The 18534-nt window shown below is 56.0% G+C and overlaps 1 protein-coding gene across 1 annotated transcript in view; it reads right to left on the bottom strand.

The window, feature by feature from the left end:
• GDPD5 (glycerophosphodiester phosphodiesterase domain containing 5) overlaps nt 1-15948 on the bottom strand; it is a 90200-nt gene extending 74252 nt beyond the window's left edge. The window contains exon 1 of the mRNA XM_060018258.1: nt 15201-15948. The gene's annotated coding sequence lies outside the window, so the exon portion shown is untranslated. The remainder of the gene's footprint in view (nt 1-15200) is intronic.
• Between the last annotated feature and the right edge of the window lie 2586 nt (nt 15949-18534).

The following is an 18534-nucleotide window of genomic DNA, read 5'->3' as shown; positions in this document are numbered from 1 at the left end:
TCAGAGTTCAAGTAACTTACCCATTTTCACACAGAAGGAAGCGGCAGAACTTCCTGCCCTACGGCAAGCTGCTTCATGCACCCAACCCTCAACCCCAGCCTGGCTCAACGCCCCTCCCCTACCCAGTCTGGGGCCTTCGAAGAGCCATCAGTGAGGACATCCTGAGCTCAGCAGGCTAACTGCTGAAAGAGAGAGAGAATGAGGAGCAGATTCCTCCAGCAGAGCTAGCCTGACCTCCGCCCCAGCAAACGTCTGACCCCCCCAACCAGGGAGCCTCTGCCCCTGCCCAGCTAGGGCAGCCCAGGAGACCTCGAGGCTGGGGAAGAAACAGTCTGGTCCTCCCATGCGCACATGCCAAGAGTTCCTGAGAGCCCTTCAGAGCTGGAGGGGACACGCTAGGTGACCTTGCCTGACTATGAGCACGAGGAACTCAAGGTCCAGAGCAGCGAAGGACTTGTCCAAGGTCCCAGAGCGGAAGAGTCCAGTCAGTCCATAAACCTACCAGGCAGCAGCCAGGTGCTGGGGACACTGGGATGAATGGCCTGGCCCTCAAGGTGCTCCCAGTCACGCAGGCACCCACTCAGCTGGTGTTCGGACCCTCGTGAGCTGCCCCAGCCAGCTTCTCCAGCCCCATCTCCAATGTCCCCCCTTTCCTCCCTCTTGCCCCCATCACCCCGGGTTCCTCACAGTGCCCTGAAGGTGTAACCCACCTGTTGACACCTTTGTACCTTTTCCAAGAGTGTCCTCCCCAGCTGGCCAGAGCCTGCCCACCCCCTCCAACCCCCAGGTAAACCTCTGTTCTTCTGTGTAGAGCCTCACCCCAGCTCCCTCACCCCCCAGCTCAGGCTGATGGAACCGGAAGTGCTCCGTCCCCCCGCTTCCCTCCCTCCCTCTTCTGAGCTTCCCCACACTCCTGACAATAGCTGCACTCCCTGCCCGGGGTAACTGCTCCTGGTACGATCTCCCTTACACCCCTCAGGACCCGGGACTAAAGAGCCACTGAAGTAACTGTGTCACCCACTCACCTGCCACGAAGACCCAGAACAATGAAAAAAAAATCACTTCTTCCTTTTAAGACTAGTATTTGTCTTTCTTTAAAAACCCTTAGTGTGCCCGGGGAAATGAAATGGAAGGTTCTTAGTCAGACGCGTCTTGGCATTTCCAAACGCTGGCTCTGTGCCTGGCACACAGTAGATGTCTGAGATATGCGCGTTTGGTGGCTGAAAGAATCAAAATAGCTCCGCTTTCCACTTCCCCTTGCTGCCTGAAACTCCGCCATTATTACCAATTCTTTCCTGGGGCAAAATGGTGCTCCCTGGGATCCTCTCTCAAAAGGTGAGCTGCCCCGGGCAAGAAACAAGCTCTAGCTGGAGGCTTCTGTGCAAAATCGGAAAGTGAGGGTTCGCTGATCAGCTCTGCCCAGCATCTTCTCTAGGCTATCTGCCCTAGACCCTGCTCTGTGACAAAGGAGCTGCATGTTCAGACAAGCTTGGGAAAGGCTGGTGGCACCCGTGCCACCTGCCGGGGATCCCTCATTCATATCAACACATTAAAGGGAGAAGTCCCATTCTGACTTATGTGACCTCGCATTTCCCAAATCTGTATGCGTCCTGGGACCCCTAACCATCCCAGGGAACTAGGGCTCCCCAGAGCCCTAGTCCGGGCAGTGTGGACTAGATGGTGTGCCCACGACCACTGCAGGACAAGTATGTGCACTAAAGGGTGTTTGAGGCAAGCCCATATTCCCCCGCGATGACCATTCCAGAGGCAGAAGATCCCACCCAAGCCACTAACAACACTCCTTTGTGACAGAAGCAGTAAATGAACGGGGCATCACGTGGCTTGTAAACGGAGCCCAGAGGAGGGAAGAGGTAACAGGCCAGCCTGGAGACCTGAGTTCCCATTGCAATTCTGTGTTCACTGCTGGCCACTAGGCAAGGGACCTTCTCCTGCTGAGCTCTGCTTTCATTGTCTGCAAAACAGGGATAATGCCGTTCTCAGGGCTGTTGTGAAAATGCAGTGTGGTACTGCAGGCAGAGGCAGATTATAAACTGTAAAGTCCTGTACTGGCATTTGCTATGTACATCATGATTTCCCTGCATGTGCTGCCAGGAGGGTGTGGTCATGTCTTGATTGATCACAAGCCACTGCAGAGGTCCTCAATCAGGATGGACGGATGGATGGATGGATGGATGGATGGATGGAATCCCTAGCAAGACCCAGGGTCAACAATGGCTGGATGAATAGTTATGAATGAATGAATCAATGAACCAATTCTAATAAGCTCAATTGTCCCATTTCTCAGTCCCCAGCTGGTAGAAGCAGCAAATTAGGAAACACACACAAGAGCAAGAGGGGAAGAAAAAGAGATGCCGGGCTGCTGGAGGCAGGTCTGTGGGCAGCAGAATGAAGGTGCAGGGGGAGAAGAGTCAGGAACCTACAAAGGCAGAAGCTGCTGCTGAACAGGCGAGCAGCCCAGGGCCACGGGGTGCAGGGACCAGCTGGTCTCGGCTCTCCCAGCAGCTCAGTCAGTGTTCACAGGGCCCATCCCAGGACTTTAACCACGTGGGCCTCGTGCAGGGAAAGGAAGCAATCACTCCTTTTCACAAAGATTTCCAACCCAAACTATTAAAGGGTTGTTTTTAAAGGGAACAGGGAGCAAGAGGAAGCCTCAGGGACACAAGCCGTAGCTGCCTGAAAAAATACTTCTTACATTTTTATACCATCTCATCAACATATTCAGGCACAGGATAAACATTTTTAAAGTGCCTACTGTGTGCCAGGCAAGTGCTGTTAGGCACTGGGCGGATGGGACACAAGGCCTCTTCAGTGTCACACATTAAAGACCTGGATAGATCCATGAGGTGTTGGGTCACTTGAGGACAGAGAAGGAGGTGTTGGAGAAAAAAGGCCACAGGCAGGAAGTCTGGAGGATGAAGCTAAATCACCACGTGACCTCAGGCAAGTCACCTTCCTCCTCTGAGCTTCTACCTTCCCATCCAGAAAGTGGGGTGGATGATAAAAAATCACAAAAACTATATTGCACCAGGCACTGGACCAGTGCTTACAGACCTTATCTAATGTGCACAACCAGCGAGACAGCTGTCGGTATTTGTTGCGGCGGGGGGGGGGGGGGGGGGGGGGGGGGGCGTGGGGGTACGATTGTCCCTTTCACAGATAAACACACTGAGGCTCGGCTGGGTACTCACCTGCCTGAAGGCAGAGAGGCGGTGGGAGCTGGAATTTAAACCCAGGTTGGTCTGACTCCAAAGCTCACCCTCTCCGGCCCTCCCAAACAAGTCCCACACCGCCTCTCACAGATTGCCGGGAGGATTCGGTGACATCATGAATATCAAAGAGCTTTATAAAAGGTAAACTATCATGGGTCCAGAACCAACAAGAAATCAGTCTTGATCCTCCACAAAAGCACACACTATAGTTCACAGGGGCATTCAGAACTGGCCACAGCCCAGAACGCCTGGGCTCCTGAGCCCTGCACCTCCTTGGCCAACTTCTTCCCAGGGAAAGGGCAGTCCCAGGAGCCCCAGCTAACCCCCCACAGCCCATGGGGCCTCCTCCTAGACCAGAAACGGCCTCACTCCTGACCACCTTGTGTTCCACCCTGCTGAGGACCCGGAGGGCATGGCTGGGCCCGGGGGCACTGGGGGCTGTGCAGAATCAAGAGCCCCAGGCTCCTTCGCCCTACTGACATGCTGGTCGCCTAATCTCTCCGAGCCTTGGGTTTCCCACCCACAGAGTGGGGGATTAAAGGAGACTTCACCTGGGAAAGACTACTCCAAGGAGGGACTCAACAAACATCACTGACCTTTGGTTGGATGAGTTTAACTGGGTGAGCCGCAGGAAATCCAGGCTCTCAAAATCCCTGGCTGAGGCGGCAGGCGCTATCTCACCCACCAGGAATCCCCCATCTATCTAACGTTAAACTCGCCACCTGCCCTTGGGAGCCCTGGCCCGAGGGGTGGACTCAGCTCCTACCACCTCCGGCACCAGCAGGACCCTAATCTGCTGGCTTCCCAGGGTGGCTGGGGCCCAGGTACATGAGAGGGAGGAAAAGGGGCTTCAGATGAACTGCACTCATCTTTACTGGAGACACCTGGGCCCCAGGGGACAGACATCCTCACAGGCCTACTGTGGCCCAGAGAGGTTGCTAACTGGCTTCAGGCCACACAGCAAGTCAGGAGTCAAGTGGGTGCTGGGACCCAGGCCTTCTAGGCCTAGCCCAGGGCTCTCTCCACTGCCCCAGGGTCCCAGTTTTGGAGCATGGGTAAGACTCAGAGGGGAAGAACAGTGAAAACAGTCAAGATGAGGCACCCACCCCCAAGGCATGCTGGTCAGGAGGCCTTGGCCATTGACAGCGGGGGCCCCCAAGACACAAGGTGAAAACCAACACCCAGTTGCTCTGTTGTTGCCTGCCTCGCTCACTGCAGGTACTGATGGGGCACATTTGTATAGAGAAAGGGCTCAGTCTGCTTCTGCAGAGTCCTCAGCAAGAGGAAGGAGGTTCCAATTGCAGCATAGTGGATTTAAATTAGACACAAGAAAGAACTTCCTTAGGCAGCATTAGAAATGAACGGTGCACAGAGAAAGGGAGCAGGATGAAGGTGGTTATGGAGTCGCTTGTAGAATACAAGATGCTATCTCATCCATCATGTCCTTTTAGCTTCAAAACACCTGGAAGGTAAGTGTGGCTGTCCTTATTTTCTAGGTGGGCAACTGAGGCTCAGAAAGTTTAAGTGACTCGTGCAGTGTCTTCAAAGCTCTGCTCTAAAGAGGTAGAGCTGGGCTTTAAAGCCAGGACTGACTCGGAAGCCCACACTCCTCCCTTCTCAGGAAGGCCTCTGAGATCAAGGCACTACCACACCCACCACGGGCATCTCAGCGCTCCTCCTCAGACACCCAGGGCTGAGCTGTCAGAGATGCCACGAGCATTCCCGCCAGGGAGAAGAGGGAGTGCTCAGTGGTGGCCAGCTATAAGGAAAGGGCTCTGCGTCCCAGGCCTGCCCTGCTGCCCCCAAGACGCCACGCCCCAGGGGCCTCGCCGATGCTTTCCATGCGATGTGGCCTGACATCTTCTGTCTGATTGTGCACCTGAGCTCACCTGACACCAACCTCCCCGTACACAGCCTTTGCCCCACTCCGGAGGTAAGGCTGTCTCCAGCAAGGCCACCCTGGAAGCTACCTGCACCTGATTTGGGGGAGGAGGCATGGACCAACGAGGGCCCCTGGGGTCCCTGCCTGCTCTGCAGCAACAGGGTGGAGGGGAGGCCTGGCTCCTCCAGCCACGCTCAGCACTTTGTGAGTCACTGTCCCAGCCCTGGAGGGCTTGGTCCTGTTCTACTGCTGGGGAAACGGAGGGTCAGAGCAGCCAAGCCACTTGCCCACAGTCAAAGAATAAGAAATAATTCAATCAGAAACCGAGCCATGATTCAAACCCACAACTGCCTGATTCCAGAATCCAAGTGTTTCGCCAGCACATCACTCTGCCTTTGAGTGCAGCTGCTGCTCGCTTGCCACGGCCCCTAGGGCCACACCTCCATGCTTTATACTCACCCTTCCCCCATCCTAGGATGCCTTTCCCATCCAATCTGAGCCAGCAGAGTTCCTAGCCTACCTTCAAGACTCATTTCAAATGCCCCCTTCTCCATGAAGCCCCCCCTGATTTCTCTCATTCTCATCTGACCTCCTCTCTTTTCATTTGTCTCCTGCTCGGAGCTGCCTGGCCTGCCCGGTGAGGAAGAGACCTGGCCTGTGCCCCAACCACTCCCTGCCCCTCTGGCCTCAGGGCTCCTCCGGAGCAGCGACACCAGTGTCCTCTTCCTCCCAGCTCCCGGCACAGACTGGGCAGCAGAACTTGGGGACATCTTGTCCAGCTGCTTTCTTTCACAGATGGGGACACTGAGGCTTGACAGAATGAGAAGCCACTTCTCACAGGACATGGTTTGCGGGAGAGGACTGGGGGGAGGGGTGGATAGCTGACAGGTGAGTGTCCATAATGGGGCCAGGCTGTGGGGAACTGTCACAGCCTCATCACTGGGGCAGAGTCTAGACTGAAGGCGGTGACGGTCCCCATCCTCGCATTAAAGGTCTGGCCACACCGTGGGTTCTGGGCTCCCCCTGTATGATTTGTGATCATGGTAAAAGCTGTCATTTACCAGGCACTTCCTGCTCGCCAGGCACCATCCTAAGCACTTTCCGCTCATTCATTCATCAGTCCTCACAACAACCCTGTGAGGTACTCTCTGTTATTCCCATTCCAAAGATGAGGAAACCCAGGCACAGAGAGATTAAGGGCCACATCGCTGAGTTCCCCAGCCATATTATGGCAGAATCAGGATTTCAGGAAAAATGTCTGGTTTCAGAGCCTGCGTTCTAACTGCTACTCCATGCTTCCAGACAAAGAGGGACAGAGACACAGGCTGGAAAAAACTCACAGCCAGGTCCTCTGAGGACCAGTGGCGGCAGAGCTGGGCCAAGTGGTGGGCGTGGTGGCCAGGGGCCAGGGCACCAATCTCAAAGGGGTGCTAAGGCACCTCTGGAAAGATGGGTGCCCCCAGAACTCCTCTCCCCGAGAGGATGTGACAGTTGGGATGCTTTGGTTCATCTCTGGGGTGGGGGCTGAGACCCCCTTTGCAAGGGATAAGCTCAAGTACCAACAGATGAGCTTTAAACTGCATCCCAAGGAGGGTGAGTCCAGTGGACCTCATGGCTTTTGACTGACAGAGTGAGGAATGCCTTCCGTTTGCCTCTCTGGGCCCAGTCCCCTCTACGTGGGGCCCCAGAGGCTGATCTCAACGGACTGCCCTGAGTTAATGTGTCGTTGGCTTCCAGAAGGTTCACCCAGAGGGAAGCCCCAGTGGGAGACTGCAGGAAGGAGGAAAGAGAGTGGAGGTTTTATTCCCCTGCCAGGTCTCCTGGGTTAACAGGGTCCCTTGGCCACAGCCTCTGTCCATACAGCTGACACCTTCCTCCAGGGCAACTGCAGCTCTGGGAGGTAACTGCCCCCAGGTGCTGCACTCCCTTTGTTGGTTTGCTCCACCCCACTGTCGGAGCAGCTCACCCGGGGCTGATATACCCTCTCTGGCGGGGCCAGAGCAGAGGAGACCAGGTACTATCGCCAGTGGCCCCTTTCTGCAGTCTTCTTCTCGCCCTCAGAGCCTCCTCTGAATGTGCATGGAACAAATGATTACACAATCGCGGTTTGCAGGGGTGCCCCACACTAAGCCTGCAGGCCTCCACTGTCTCAGCCCGGCCTGGCCCAGCAGGCCATGAAGGGAGGGGCAGGAGGCAGAGTTCGGTGAGGACAGCCACGGCCAGCGTGAGCGCTCACTGTACGGTAGGCACTGTGCACTACACACCAAGTACTTCATTCTCTTCTTAAAACCCCCCCAAGGAGGCCAAGGAGGTATGCCCTATTTGTGCATTTTACAGAAGAGGAAACGGGCGCTCAGAAAGCTGAAATGACTCTCCCAGGGTCATATTTCCAGCAAGTGACAAAGCCAGGACTCAAATTCAACTTTCTCTGCCTCCAAAACCCATCCTGGTAGCTACCTTGAAATAATTTTATTGGATTGGCTTTCAACAGAGACAGCTGACTTAAACGGGGTCAATTATTGGTGAGGGCCACACAGAGGCCTCCAGTGTCTCCCCAGTACCCTCCCCCAAGATGAAAAAAACCCTCTGGCGTTCTTCAGTTCTCCCAGGTGGGATGGGGGCCCCAAGTGGGTGGCGCAATTGGGTGTCCGAGTTGGACAAACAAGCAGATCCAGACAAGGCTTCATTGTTAAGGGGAGCCTGACTCTTTGGCCATTTAAACAAAACCAAGCAAGACAAAATGCTTACTGCCTTATCTCTTAGAGAGAAGGGGGATGGGAAGGGCCCCAAGACTGGGTGTTGATCCTTCCCCCGCCAGCCTCAGGTGGTTGGGGCACTAGAGAGAGCACTGCAGGGGGGTCCAGGGTCTGAGTCCAGCAGACTCTGCCACTGTCCGTGACCTCCTACTGCACACTGCCGACGTGTCCGGTACTGCACCACCGGTGCCTTCTGCGCACGGCCTCATTTGGTCTCTATGAGAGATTATTGTTATTCCTGTTTTCAGACAAGGACACTGAGGCTCAGAGAAGACACCCAAGCAGAGAGCAGAGGGGTGTTGGAACCCAGGTTTATCGGATTGCAAAGTCTTTCCACTTCCCTGTTTCTCCAGGGAGAGCAATACCGCAGAGGAGGGAGCAGCCTGGAAGCAATGAGCTCCCTGTCCTGGGGATGTGCAAGTACAGTCTGGGGATGCCGTAGGAGGTGGCCAGGTGGCTCTGAATCTTGGCTGTGCTTTGACATCACCTGCAAAGCTTTAAAAACTATTGATGCCTGGGTCTTGCCCCAATTTTTTCTTTTAATAAATTTATTTATTTACTTTTGGCTGCATTGGGTCTTCCTTGCTGCACGCGGGTTTCTCATTGTGGTGGCTTCTCTTGTTGTGGAGCACAGGCTCTAGGCACGCGGGCTTGCCCGAATTTTTAAAAGTTCCCTAGATGATTCTAACGCGTGCAGCAAATTTGAGAGCCGTGAGCCCAGATGCCCACTACAACCTCTCCCACCCCACACCTCTTGAAGGAAAGAAGGGCTTTGTTACTCTGACCCATTTACGAGAGGGGCAAAAAACAGGCAAAACGTAAGGGCCGAGGTCGTGTCCTCGGGGCCCCACCACCAACCACCGAGTGTAGGCAACATGAGGGGACCCTGACTTCAGAGGTGAACTCCTTTAAGATACTTGGGGGGTCCTGGCTCCCTTGTCAGTGGAAGAAAACTTTCCCTTTGAGCCTCCTGGGTGGGAGGGTGAGGCGAATTCTTCATGGCCTTTTTTTCCCTCTTTAGTAGAGTTCACTCATTCAAAAGCTAAACAGCTGTAGGATTAATGCTGGAAGACCACCTCCGCCGGTGGGCGTGTTTGGGAGCAAGAAGATAAAAGAACTCCGAGTGAGGCCTGTTTATTCTTTTCTGTAGGAGATTTGGTTCCAGGCCTGGGAAGAGCTGGGACTCTCAGACCTCGGCCCACACTTCCTCCCACCTGCCTTCCTTGTGCCCTCCAGCAGAATACCACAGATGGCAAGACAGCGTGGGGTGGTGGGAAGAGGGAGGCCTGTGGAGTCCAGCAGACGTGGGGTCTGCCCAGACGCTCCTCCTAGCCGGCCACCCTGGACAGGAACCACTCCTCTCTGACCTCATGCCTCGTGCTGACCTCACAGTGGTGCCCGGGTGCGTGTGCGCACATGCGTGTTAAATGATACTTTCCAACTTAGCGCCAGGAGCACCACCTCCAGGAAGCCTTTCCTGACTCCCTCCCTGCCCAGCACTGGACAAACCCAGCCCCTGGCCTTCTCTGCCACATTCTGTCACATTCAGTGTCGTCACTGCTTCTGCGTTCTCCCCTCCTGATGAGGTCGTTCATTCATTCATTACACAGAGCAGCTGCCCTGTGCCTGGGATTCATTCCATATGCACTTCCTGAGCACCTGTTCTTTCAGACTCTGCTAGGAGATACAGGCAACAACAGCTAATATGCATTGAGTGCTTATTATGCACTGGGTATTTTTCTGAGTGTTTTACATGTATAATGCATTTAATCCTCACCACAACTAAAACTGTCCCCATTTTACAGATGGGGAAACTGAGGCCCAGAGAGGTTAAATCACTTGCCCAAGTCACACGGCTAGTAAGTGTGCACTCGGGCTGTGATCTGAGCATTGCCCTCTACCACCATCTACAGATGTCGATGGGACCGGCCCCCGCCTTGGGAGCTCGCTCTTCACAATTTGGAAGTTTTGTATCTGTGTTTACTTGTTGAATGTCTATTTCCCCCACAGACCAAAACCTCCCATCATGTTACGTTTTGTAATACGTAATCATGTGTGTATGCAGGGGGAGAGGGAGACCAAATGAACACTGCTTCCCTTGAAGGAATCTTCAAGCACATTGCAGCATCTGCTACCTGGACCCCAGATGGCTCCTCCCAACTGCGTCATTCCTGCCGCTAAGGCCTGAGAAGAACCAGGTCCCTGGACATCCCAGTCCTGCTCCCTGCCTTGAACTTAGCTTGGGGCCTGCTCACTGGGAAGGCGGTGGGAATGGCAGCTCTCCCAATCCCGTCTGACAGAGTCCTCCCCAGGCGGCAAAGTGTCCTCCTCTGGGAAGCCCTCCTTGCTGCCTGGCACATCCTCCCTCCCAGCCTCACTGGATGGGCTCTTCCATCAGCTTCTTACTGAGTCACTTGATCACGAAGCTACTGAAGGGATGGGCAAGGGGACTCACGCTGACAGAGTACCCACCTCTGTGTCAGGCCTGGCACCTGCCGCCCATTGTCTCATTTAACCCTCACAACACTGTGGTTGCCAGTGCCACTTTACAGAGAAGGCGGCAGAGGTACAAAGGTTGAGCGACTTGCCCAAGGGGCAGATCGCATTGCCTCTCCTGGATAGGGGTGGGGGCAGCCACTTTGCGCCAGGCACCCTGCTAGGCACTCTGAGGGGCGAAGGGGAGAACTGGGGTGGCAGAGAATCTATTTCTGACTGGCTGGCAAAGGAAGCAGATCTACACAAGTCCAACCCACAGACCACAGTAGGCGAGTGACGGCTGTGGATCTGTAGCGGAGGAGTCCTGGAAGCTTCTGGAAGGAGGGCATCTTCAGGCCTGGCTAGATTCCTCACTGCTGCACTCCCATGACCGCCACAGGAAGAAGGGCAAGCCTTGGCCTACAAAGCTCTGGTGCCCCGCGGGTACTGCCCTGGAGGCTGCAAAGGGAGGAGAAGCAGCTGTCCAGCCAGCTGTCCTGCCAATGACCCCACCGTGGCCAGGGCCGGCCTGCCTCCAGCCCTGCCAACCTGGCCTGGCCCAGGCGGCTCCCAATCACAGGGTCTTCTCTGCCCAGCTAATGACCATGCTGCCAGCAGCCCTGGCCGCCACCCTCCTTCGGGGGAGGCAGCAGCTAACTTCAGAGCCTGCTGGCCCAGACAGTGGCCGGGCCAAAAATCACAGCCACCCATCACACCACATCCTCTGGCCCTGAGGCTGTGGTCTCCTCTCCTACCTTCCAGGGTCACGAAGGACACTGCAGAAGGCTGGACCTCTGGAAGCTCAGACACCATCCCCCTCACCACAGACCCGGGGAAACAGGACCACAGCATGGGTCTGATTCACCCCAAGTCACACAGTCAGCCAGTGCAGAGCCCAAGGCCCTCTGCTCAACCCAGCACTGTCCTTCCCTAGCCCTGAGAAGAAGGCTCATTTCCAGGCTTTTTACCTGTGTAGTACGCTCTTTTTACCTGCGTAGTACGCTCTTTTTACCTGTGTAGTATGCTCTAGACACTCCCCACTGTCTAGCTGTGTGACGTTGGGCAAGACAATGTACCTTTCTGAGCCCTGTCTTCCAGGGTGTAGCAGCAGCTACCACCCAGAGTTGTGAATGAGAGGATCTGTAAAACACTTAACACGGTGTCTGGCTCAGAATAAGTTCTCAAGAGCATTAACAATTGCTCGTATCATCATCACAATATTATTAAATGAGTATGTAGATGCATTTTACAAACTGTAACATGTGATGCAATGGTAGGTATTGTTTATTACTAGTACTGTGAAGTTAAAGGTTCAGAGAGGGTGTGACCAGAGGGTTGGGTAATCCAGGAATGTTTCTGGGGGGATTTATGACCTGAATTAGGCCCTGACTGATGTGGAAGTGAGCAGAGCGGAGAAGCCCCATAAACAAAGGGACCACACATGATGTGTTTAGGAGACAGTGGTGAGCAATGCCCAGGGGTCCACGCAGTGGCTGCAGTGGGCAAGGCCTTGAATGCACAACAAAGAGGCCTGGTCTCCATCTTACTGCTAAGAAGGAGTCACAGAGGGTTCTCAATGGGGGCCCCGTGGTGCTTTCTGCAATATGAATTCTGTCTGGCATTCAAGGCCCTCCACCGTCTGGTCACTCACCCACCCCTCTTCTCCACACCCCTCTCTGACCCCACAGATCCACCATCATCGTCCCAGAGTTCTCCCCACCTCCCTGCTTATTACACCATCCCACCTTCTCCACCATTAGCCCACCTCACGGTTCTCGTTCACAGTGAAACACCCTTTCATTAAGTACCTTTCGTGCCATCTGCTTTACATATATGACCTCACAGTCACCCGTAACTACCCTCATTTTACAGAGGAGCGAGCAGAGGCCTGGCTGGGTCAGGTGTCTTGCTCACAGTCTCACAGTGAGTGAGTGGCACAGCCAGAATTCAACCTTGAACTGATGTCGGGACCCCTACTCTCTAAGGCAAGTTGCCTCTAGTCTTAGCCCAGACCCCTTTCTCCTTGATAAAGCCTTCTGGGTTACTCCAGTCCCCAAGAGCCTCTCCGGGCCACCCCTCCTGACCCATTTGGAATCGGAGGCCCACAGCTTGAGCCTGGTTCATCTATAGCTTGGTTTCCACTGTTTCCTGCGGGTCCACCTTGCCCCCCAGTAAGAGAGCTGGGGTTGATATTAGGTCACTTTCTTCCTGTCGCCCCTTTCCCCCGTATCTGAGACTTTGTCTAGCACTGACGGGAACCACCTGCCTCCTCTGGCGGGGCTCAGAAGCTCAGCTGAGCACACAGCAAACAATTTCCCTAAGCCCGCCTCGCAGCGAGGCGAGCCATAAATTATTCACCGCACCTTTGTGCCTAGGGAGGCCAGAGGGAATGAACACCCGCTCCCCACAATCCCAAAGAAAGCCAGCAGCCCTGGGATGAGGGGTCGGAACCCAGAGCCCCTTGCCAGGGTCCCCAAGCAGATTTCTGAGGGCTGTGGGCCCAGGGAGGTAGCACAGGGTAGCCTGACCCATACAGCTGAGCAAACCCATGTCTGCGAATCTGCAACAGTAGCCTCCATTCCAAACCAAGGCAAGTCTGAGAATTTCTCTGGATTTCCTGGTCAAAATCCAAGCTTCCTTTTCTTACAGGGAAGGAAATAAATTATCTGGCCACGTGCTGTATATTTATATCTCATTTAAAGCTCACAACAACCTTGTAAGGGAGGAATTCTAATTTACAGAGAAGCAGCTGGGGCTCAAAGGAGTGAAGTGACTTGCCCAACACCACATGGCCAGTGGGAGGAATCAGAGCAGATTCACGCCGCCTGGTCTGTCTGACTCACTGCCGTCTGCCCGTGCCGCTTAGCCCTCCCCATTGGGAGCTAGTCACCACAACGCCTTTTCCATCTGGGTAGCTTCCAGGGCACCTGGGACGCAGTCAGCACTCAGTTCCTGAAGCAATCTCCAAGGCCCTGCGCAGGAGGTCTCACCTCTCTGCCCCCCAGCTTCCCGCACAAGGCAGCCATTAGGAACAAGCCCAGTCTTGGCAAACAGCAAAAATTCTTCAGCAATTGACAGTGTGCCGGATGTGATGTCTCCATTATCTGAGCAGGTAACAAACAGCCTGCCTTGACCCCATTTTACAGGTGAGGCTTGGAGCCCTGGATGCATGCAAAAGGTCCCAGGTGGCTCCCCAGCCCCGTTCTGCCTCACTCCAAGTTCCAGCTCCTTTCCACCCCACCGTGAAATGAGATCACAGGTGTGAAATTATCTCATCAAAGAGCAGCTTTGTTTAGATGCAGGGATTATTATGAGAATCTGAATCCCCACGGATGGTGGGGGTGAGGCTGGAGAATCCCAAGCCCCTCAGTCACTTTCCCTTCCAGTTCCTCCAAACACTCCACCCCCAGGGACCGAGCTTCCAGCCTCCAGCCGATCTCTCCACCCTCCCCCACCTCCCAGGGGCTTTCCAAGGTGGATTCCCCCCGACTCCAGGAAGCTGGGCACAGCAGGGGTTAACCAGTCCCGGCCAAGGCCACCGGGGTTCTTACCTAGGCCACTTCCCCTCCCCCTCCCCCTCCCCACCCAGAACAGGAGCCCACAGGGTCCATACCAAGCACTCTTTCACAACGTGCCTCTCCCTGCACAGCCCCAGGGGGGCAGCAGAAGAAGCCCCTGCCTGGGAATCCAGACCCTCAGACTGTTCCCCCAGCCCTAGCAGCCCCAGCTCTGAGACCCTGTGCAACCCGCTCCCCGCCTGGACCAGAGGTGTCTTGTAGGTTCCCTTGTCCAGGAGAGGCTGAGGTCAGACCTGAGGTTGGGGCCAAAGGCTATGGGGCTGCTGGTCTGTCTCAGGCCCCAGCACCTTGCACACAGATTCTCACAACAGCCTGATACAGGGTCACCCAGACCTCACATCAGGGGTGGGAAAACCCCAGCCAGCCACCCAGAAGATGCTAACTTGGGAGGGGGAGGGGACACCTTGAAGGATGTTTGGGAAGGTTTTCTCAAGTGTACTTCTGGCTCAACTACTCACTTGCTTTAGGACCTCAGCAATTGGCACCCCCTGTCCTCAGGCCTCAGTGTCCCCCTTACTAATGTGAAGGATGTGAGCTGGGTGAGTGCTGAGGGGCCGTATCTCCTGCAGTTCTGATGGGCTGTGACCTAGGGACCTCTACAGTGTGTTCTCCCATCAGATAAGCAGCGTGTCAGGACCTCCGGAGCGTCTTAGAGACACTGGAGTCTGGCACACAGGGTACAGGGGCAGCTGCTCTGTCAGAGAGGGAAGCTGTGGAACTGGGAAGCTTCCCACTTCTGCCCTCAACTCTGGGTCACCTTTCCTGGGAGGTGACATGACAATGGAGTGGGAGGGAAAGAGGCCAGGAGAAGCCACGTCCCAGCCTCAGGATCAGCTCTCCGATGCCCCAGTGGCCCCCACCTCGACCCCCCCCCCCGCCCCACCTCCTGCCATGCGGCTCTGCACTTCCTTTCTTTCTCTCTCCATTCTCTGCTCCTTTCCCTCTCCAGCATAACACTCCTCCCCAGTCTCAGCACCAGAGTAAAAAGAGCAGGGTCAATCAACCCCGTTGAACCTCAGTTTCCCCATCTGTAAGCGCTCCTAACAGCACACAACACCTTCTATCACACGGAGTAGTGAGCCATTTGCGCAAGGGTGGGGCGCGGAACGGCACACAATGGGCGCTCAATAAGTGCCCGTTTTCTCCCTTTTCCTCCTCCCTTTCCCGCGCCCCCTCCTAGCCAGTTCCAGCCGCAGCTAGTACCCAGTGCACACCCGCAGGTGGCCCCAGCGCTGCCGGGATGGGGTCGGAGGCCGCCCGGCATCCGGGGCTCTCTCACCTGCACTTCTCGGCTCTCTCTCGTGCTCTCTTGGGGGCAAGCGCTCAGCTTCTCGCCTGGGGCGGCAGGAAGGTGGCAGCTTCGACTCGAAGCACCAGCCCAGTCTGGTTCAGTCCGACTATCCAGCCCGCCTTGGACCCCTCACGGGGCGCTGAACCCGGGCCGGGGTTTCCTGGATGTTCGCACGGTCCCAGGTCCGAAGCACCGGATTGGAGGCAGCTGAAGGTTCGGGTTTCGGGCAACCAGAGTCTGGTGGCGTCCGGGCTGCTTTGCACTCAGTCACGGGGCTGGGGGCACCCCGCCTTAACCGCGGTCGGAGGGCTGGGGGCTCCAACACACACTATAGAAAGGCTGGGAATGAGCCCTTAACCCTAGAGCCGTATGGTGGGCCAGGAGCGTCCCTCGCCGGTGCACTGGATCAGGGTCTGGGGCTCGGGGCGCCCCGGCCACACGCCCCGGACCGCAGGGCAGGGAGCGTCCCGGCGGAACCCGGGTCTGGGACAGGCGGGGCAGGGCAGGGCGCCGGCGAGGAGGCGCGGAGCCCGGCGGGGAAGTCTTCTTAGGTTCGGATTCGGCTCGCTCTGCAAAATGGGGCGGTCCTCGGCGCGGCAGCTGACTCCAGAGCTCCGGGCCGCGGCTATACTTCCTCCTCTTTCCCCGGCTCGCTAGCCGCTCGCTCAGTCCCGCGCCGCAGCCGCTGCCACCCCCGCCGCTGTCATCCCCGCCGCCCACCCCCACAGGAGCTGCAGTCGAGCCGGAGCCGAGCAGAGACTAGGTACCGCCGCTCAGCGCCGGAGCGCCTGCCAGCGCGGCCCCGCCCGAGTGAGGGCGGGGTCATCCTGAGGCCCCGCCCCACCCCGGCCACCGGCAAGGGGCGGGGCGAGCTCCAGATCCCCTCCCCACGGTCCCGCGCCGTTGGTCAGCGGGAGCCAATCAGAGAGTGGGAAAAGAGCGGAGGTCTGCGGAACGTGGGCTCTACCTCGGAGAGGGCGGGGCAGAAGTGGAGAGGTGCCGCCCGAGAGAGGACAATGGAGGGGGAGGTTGGTTTAAAGAGCTGAGCGAGAGGAGAGGGTAACCTGGGGACCCGGATGGAGGGAGAGGTGGGGAGGGCTGGTTTGTCTGGGACCTGGGGTGGGGGAGTCATGGGGTAGGAACAGGGGTCGGGGTGGGAAAAGGATTAGGATGTAGGCTAGGTGAGTTATCCGGGGTAGTGGAGTCCCCAGGGATAGTGGAGCCCTCGGGACTGGTGGGACACACCCTCACAGTACCCTTCTCCTTCCCAGCTAATAGGGCTCAGCGCGAGGAGGCGAGCTTGGATGCAGTGAAATATTCAGGTTTCAGGAAGCGGTGAAAAACAAGTTTCTGAAGATAAAGCGCGGATCTTCCTTCAACATTTCGCCTTTTCCAGCGCCCATCCGCTGGGAGGTGCGTCGTTGTCAGTTTTAAAAAATAAGTTAAGAGCAGAGATGTGTGAGGACCACACACACAGACACACACACACACACACACACCCTCAAGAGTACTGAGTTCTGCCCTGAACTTCTGTCCCTCGCCCCCCACCCCCCCAGCCTTGGGGCTGGAGCTGTGTCTGATTTATCTCTGAGTCCCAAGCACCTAGCACAGGGCGGGACACAGAGCTGGTCTTGGAGGGTTTTGATGTATGAATGAATGAGTGTTGAATGTCCTGCAGGGGCCAAGTGAAAGCCACTAATTGGTCTGGGGAGCGAAAGAATGGAGGCCGCAGAGGACAGGTTATCTGTAAGCCTCACCACCAACCTTATGCAGTAGGTACTCCATTTCACTGATGAGGCCACCAAAGCAGAGAGAGGCCAAATGATGTTCCCAAGACCATACAGCTGGCAGAGGATGCCATCTACTCATCACTATCACTATCTATAGGTCAGGGGACTTCCCTGGCGGTCCAATGTTTAAGACTCCATGCTTCCAGGGGCTTCCCTGGTGGCGCAGTGGTTAAGAATCTGCCTGCCAATGCAGGGGACACAGGTTCGAGCCCTAGCCGGGAAGACCTCACATGCCGCAGAGCAACTAGGCCCGTGCGCCACAACTGAGCCTGCACTCTAGAGCCCGCGAGCCACAACTACTGAGCCCGTGTGCCACAACTACTGAAGCCCACGCGCCTAGAGCCCGTGCTCCACAACAAGAGAAGCCACCGCCATGAGAAACCAGCGCACCACAACAAGGAGTAGCCCCCGCTCCCCGCAACTAGAGAAAGCCCGCACGCAGCAACGAAGACCCAACACAGCCAAAAACAAAATAATTAATTAATTAATTAATTTAAAAAGACTCCATGTTTCCACTGCAGGGGGTGCAGGTTCCATCCCTGGTCGGGGAACTAAGATCCTACATGCCGCGCAGCGTGGCCAACAAAACAACCACTAACATTCTAGGGCAAAGCTATGTGGCTTTGAACAGGTTACTCAACCCCTCTGAGCCTCTGGGGCGAAATAAAGATGTTGCTACTTGGCAAGAACTGGGCAGGCACCAGGCTTCAGAGGATGGAGGGAAGGGTCTTCCTGGCAGAGGAAATAGCATGTGTGAAAGCATGGAGTCTGAAAACACCTCTGGGGACCCCTGGCCTATTCTGGGGGGATTAGGAGAGTCTTCCCTCAGGGCAGACTCGGGCCAGAAGTAGGGGTTCGTTAGCTTAGGAGGGAACCTCAGGGAATGGACAGTGCTCTGTCTGGGCATCTCTCGGCTTGAAGTCTCTGTAATCAGGTATTTCGTGTTTAGTTGGACCCACTGGGCCAGGAGCACCTCCGTGGTTATGCGCCCCCCACCCATCACCAGCAGAGAGCCTGGCGCCCTTGTGAGACCTCAGCACTGGGAGATGAATGAGGCTCTCACAGAGCCCCCAAAGCGGGTCAGATGAGCAGAATGCCTGCATGAAAAGGAGGCTTTCAGAACAGACCCTCCGTGACCCTTGAGGCCCTGGAGAGAGGTGCCCAAGGTCACCAGGAGGTGACCAGCACACAGTTCTCAGACGCCCACATTTGCCCTCTGACTACCCTTCCGGGGGAGAAAGTCTCCTGACGCGGGAGAATCAGGCCTTTTTGTGGCCAGAGAGGCTCATGAAGTGTGACAGAGGCACGGTCACGGTAGCTTGTCTGAGGGTGATTGAGGGCTCAGAGGCCGGCTCTGAACCTGCGCCTCGGGGCTGACAGGAAATGCTAGCCTTGTCAGCCTGGTGCTGGGCTCCAAGAACCTTCACCCTCCTGACATTCTTCTGACCTTACTTTCTTCTGCAGCTTCAGCTCTGTTGCAGGTTCCTTCTCAATCTCAGTACAAATGAACATTCACTTTCATGCCTACATTT

Source organism: Delphinus delphis, chromosome 8 (genome assembly GCF_949987515.2).
Source record: "Delphinus delphis chromosome 8, mDelDel1.2, whole genome shotgun sequence".
NCBI classification, from domain to species: Eukaryota; Metazoa; Chordata; class Mammalia; order Artiodactyla; family Delphinidae; genus Delphinus; species Delphinus delphis.
This window is presented reverse-complemented; position numbering and strand designations above follow the sequence as displayed.